The sequence below is a fragment of the Medicago truncatula genome, chromosome 3, assembly GCF_003473485.1.
Source record: "Medicago truncatula cultivar Jemalong A17 chromosome 3, MtrunA17r5.0-ANR, whole genome shotgun sequence".
Classification (NCBI taxonomy): Eukaryota; Viridiplantae; Streptophyta; class Magnoliopsida; order Fabales; family Fabaceae; genus Medicago; species Medicago truncatula.
The window spans coordinates 56,613,936-56,619,026 of record NC_053044.1 but is presented as its reverse complement, the minus strand read 5'-3'; the positions used below and the strand labels follow the sequence as shown (position 1 = coordinate 56,619,026).

General features: G+C 31.9%; 1 non-coding gene across 1 annotated transcript; it reads left to right on the top strand.

Annotated features, from left to right (window-relative positions):
* The first annotated feature begins 1,243 nt into the window (after positions 1–1,243).
* On the top strand, positions 1,244–1,327 carry TRNAL-CAA (transfer RNA leucine (anticodon CAA)). The gene has a single exon. It is a non-coding gene; the product is annotated as a tRNA-Leu (tRNA).
* Positions 1,328–5,091: the final 3,764 nt, after the last annotated feature.

The window sequence follows — 5,091 nt, the reverse complement described above, 5'->3', positions numbered from 1 at the left end:
ACTCCTTTAACCTCTTATTTTTTTGAAGGACCTTTAGCCTCTTATTGTTGGAGCCTAAGGCTATCCCTAAAGAAAAAAATTATATTATTTGTAAATTTACACTCAAGCACACAAAAAAATTTGTGGAATTGATTTGATAACCTAAATTTTCTCACAAACTTATAGTATTTTTTTCTTTATATATGCTTTTGAAATGCCCTACCATATAGCATTTGAACTTAATGCACTTTATTTCTTGTGCATTACCTCATTTTTTAAAAAGAACATGTTTATAACATTTCATTAGATATCAAATTGTAAATACATAGTGATATATTAGTATAAGTATGAGAACTATTTAAAGATATGATTATCCGTGTTAAAGCATGAACGACTATATTTGCTTGCCTCTGATTATATTTAATATAAAGCTTTACGACGATAATTTTTATTTTCAGATAAAATAGTGTCAAATTTTGTGATATCATTGCTGCCTTTTTGTAATAATTAACCACTATCTTAGAGTCCACCTAGAAATCTACATTGGGTAGTTGTAAATCGTATACCCACATGATAGCATGACACAAGCCTAAATCCTCACCAACATCAATAGAGCACGTCAGGGTAAACCGCATGGTCTTTGCAGGCACATGACTCCCATACTTATCATAAATGCACATGCCAATGCCTACTATATTTGTGAATGTAGAGAATGGAGTATCAATATTGCACTTAAATCTACCCGGTGTTGGTCTCACCCGTCAAACCGTATTAGCCCGAGTCTGCCATTGCTGCACTTCACTAGCCGGGCTTGAATGGCTATCCTTGTAAGACTCCTTGTAGCATTTGCCACCTTCCAATCTTCAAGTAATAATAAATAAATACTAAGTTTAATGATTCAAACACTAATTTTATCGATTACTTCAAAAGTCAATCCACTATAAGTTCATACGACAACTAAAATGCATCAAAGTTTATAGTTCATTGTTATTATTATATATTAAATGATTCAATTTCAAGTAAGGACGGCTACGTCTAGTAATTAATGTCAATAAGCTAAATCCATGTTTGGACAAAGAAATTTTTTCACTCGATGTGAGGTGGGGGAGTGGGGGTTGTTGGTAGGAATAGAAGATAGTGGCACCCCATGCAAATGGAACTAGAACGATACTGTTTATGTATTTTGGGTCATGTATTTACTACTCTTGATTTACATTGATAATTATAAATATATAAGCATTAAATATGGATAACCAAGCAGTAAGTCAGGATGGCCGAGTGGTCTAAGGCGCCAGACTCAAGTTCTGGTCTTCGAGAGAGGGCGTGGGTTCAAATCCCACTTCTGACATTTTTATTTTATTAATTTTTTATAAGTAAAATTTTTTTGAAGGATTTTGACGAGGAAACTTGTACTTATTGTATTGGAAACTTCTAAAATTGTTAATATTGGACTCTCTATGTTTTCTTGTAACTTTTTTTGTGTGTTTGTGTAATGTTTGAGGAATTAAACGAAGAGAAATACTAATACTGGACTCTATATTTTCTAATATATTTAGAAAAATGTTTGTGTTCAAACATTACTCTTTTGTGTTTAAAATTGATTATATGTAGAATTGGTTTTGTCTTCTAACTGTTACTGAATGTGGCTAGATTCATGTTTGATTTGGGAGTGGAAAATGAGAATTTCTGTGAGAACCACTCTCGAGTTTGCTTTATTAGTTTGATAACTGCTATAAAATCAACTATTTGGTAATTAGTGAGCTTTTGTGATGAAACATATGATAGAATATGGATTACGATAGTAATAATTAGGCTTAAATGCATTTTTGGTCCCCTTTGTTTACCATGGTAGCAATTTTGGACCTCTATTAAAAAAAAAAAAACATTTTTCAGCCCCCTAACTTCAAGTCCGGGTATGCTCCATTTAGGCTAAGCTTCATTTACTCCATTTAGGGTTTGGATGCAAGACATGTGGCAAAAAATATCTAACGTCAAGATTTTAAATTAAAAAACAATAAAAGGTTGTTGCGATATGAGAGAAGAGAACATGATTTGTTTGTTATTATTATGTATTTTTATTAAATAAATATTTGTTTTTTAATTTAAAATCTCAACCGTTAGATATTTTTTTGCCACATGTTTTGCATCCAAACCCTAAATAGAGTAAATGAAGTTTAGCTTAAATGGGGCATACCCGAACTCCCTAACTTCACCCCATTTTGCAACTCATAGGCCGTCTCTGATTTTGACCTGGTCAAAGGCCACATTGTAATTTAAAATAAAAAACAACAAAAAAATAAATTAGAAATAGCCTTATGATTAAAAATCAATGGTCAGGATTAAAAGAACTCACATGCTCCCTCTGCTAACCAATTTTTTCTCCTCCACTCATTACTACTTCATTTTCTCATCCAGAACAACACACACCCAGACAACAACAAATCCAGAAAGGTCAAGCTCCATCAGTATCACCTTCATATCATTACCACAGACCCAGAAACTAAAAAACTCCACATTCAAGTCTGCACTTAAAGGAGAATTAAGTCAAATGATACAAGGATAAAATTTGAATTTTATTTGATTGTTTTCGTCGAAACCCTACATGACTTCACCGTCGACATCGTTCGTACTTATCACGAGAATCCCGCTCCTCCTCCAGGTGGTCCGGTGCCTCTTCCCGGCGGTGATACCTCCTGTGCTGTTTGTACTAAGTCCGACGCAGGTGGTTTGGTGTGTGATGGATGTGAACGGAGTTTTCATTTGGTGTTTGCTGGAGTTCGCGGTTGAAGAATTGAAGAAGAAAAGTCCACCAATTATGTGTCTAAATTGTTTTGTGGGGTGAGTGAAATGATAGAATGATAAAAATTGGAATTTTATTTGATTTGTACATGGTAAAATTTCCATGTGAAGATGATGTGAGAACAAGAGAATAGAAGAAGAAATGTCAAATGCATCTAAAGGTCCTTTAAGTTTTTCGTTTTTCCGAAAGTGGTCCTTTAAGTTTCAAAAGTCTCAAACAAGTCATTTTAGTTTTGAATCGTTTCAAAGAAGTCTTATTGTAGATAACATAGTTGGTAATTATTTCCTTGAACTCATCTTTGGTACCAAATCTCGCTCCTAACACCCACTTAAAATTAGTTATCTTTTTAGGCATGGCAAATGGTGGATAATGCTCTTTGTTGCTATCATCTGAATCATCACCATCATCCTCTAAAAAGACTTGTTTGAAACGATTTAAAAACTAAAAGGACTTGTTTAGGACTTTTGAAACTTAAATGATTTGTTTCGGACTTTTGAAACTTAAAGGACCACTTTGGGAAAAACGAAAAACTTAAAGAACCTTTAAGTGCATTTGACCAAGAAGAAATGAGGTTTTTTGGATAGAAGATACAGAATAACACTTATATTGAGTCTTTTAATCTTGACCACTCATTTAATCCTAAGGCTATTAATTATTCCTATCATTCTTTTCAATTTCAATTTAATTCAATAATAGTTTTTGACCGGGTCAAAATCAGAGGGGACCTATAAGTTGCAAAAGGGGGTGAAGTTAGGGGGCTGAAAATTGGTTTTTTTTAATAGGGGACCAAAATTGCTACCATGGCAAATATAAAGGGCCAAAAGTGCATTTAAACCTAATAATTATTCTAATTCGAGGAAGAATAAGTCTCTGTAGATTGCGGGGGGATTATAATTTCATTATTTCTTTCTTCATATCTTGCTGGCACATACAATACATATTTATTAGTACAAATCAATTGGTAACTGTAAGGATAATATTATATAAAGGTTGGAGTTTGAACCTTAGACGTTCCACTTCATCACGTTTAAAAATGTGTGAACCTAACCATTAAACTGCTTGATAAAAAATGAAAATAAAATGATAGTTTCTTAACCTCCATTTTCTAACTTCATAAAACTACAAACCACTTATGTATAATACTCCATTCGGATTCGGTCTCAATTATAAACAATTTTCATAGACCACATAAGTCATTTATTCAATAAATGTAAAAAGTTGTTTATAGTTGAGTGTTGATATAGGAAAGAGTATATAATTAATAATAATATAATACTAACTACTTATATGAATAACAAATACATTATTACTAATCCATTACATATTAATAATTTATTTTATATATGTATCAACATATTAACCAGATTCACATTTTTTTCACACAACTATTATTTTTTAATAGGCTTATTTAATTCAATGATCTCTTGAATAATTTCAAGTTTTCATTTTGGTCCCATAATTAATAAAACGTACGTTTTGGTCCCTCACTTTTTCCTCTATTTGCCAAATAAATCCATGTCTGTTAAGTTTAACTCAAAATGTCTATGGTGGACTCACATTATAGATAGTCCACCATAGACTTCATTAATTTTTTTATTTTAACCATTTGATTTTTTTTTTTTTAAGAAAGAGGACTGTTGGATTACACATGTATATTTTAGGCTAAATTAATCCAATGGTCCCTCAACTAATTACCAGTTTTCATTTTGGTTCCATAAGTTTTAAAATCATCATTTTGGTCCTTCAACTTTTGCTTTGTTATTCAAAAAAGTCCTGACCGTTAACTTTAACTTTAAATATCTATGGTAGACAAATCTTAAAAGTGATCCACCATAGATTCTATTAATTATTTTATTTTAAACCGTTTGATCTTTTTTTAAAATGAAGATCGTTAGATCACGCATGTGTATTCTATCTTACGATGAACCATGAACACTTAATTCCTTTTCCCTTTCTTCATCTTCTTCCTCAACCTTTTCTTTCATCATCTTCATGTAATCTTCAACAAATCCAAAAATAAAACCCAGGATTAATTCTTAAAACAGCAACATCAACAAATCAGTTAAACAACAACAATAATATCATCATCAATTCAACAACATTATCATCTAATCAATTAAACAACAACAACAAAAGAATCATTTATGTTAATCCAACCCACTATTCATAAACTCCCAAATCAAATTCATCAAAACATTAAATTACTAAAAAATAATCGTCGTTCATCGTTTTCGTCTTCAACAACGTCGTCAATGGCAAAACGACACCCACCTGTTACCGCTTTAACATCAGAGAACAACACCGGAAAAGTT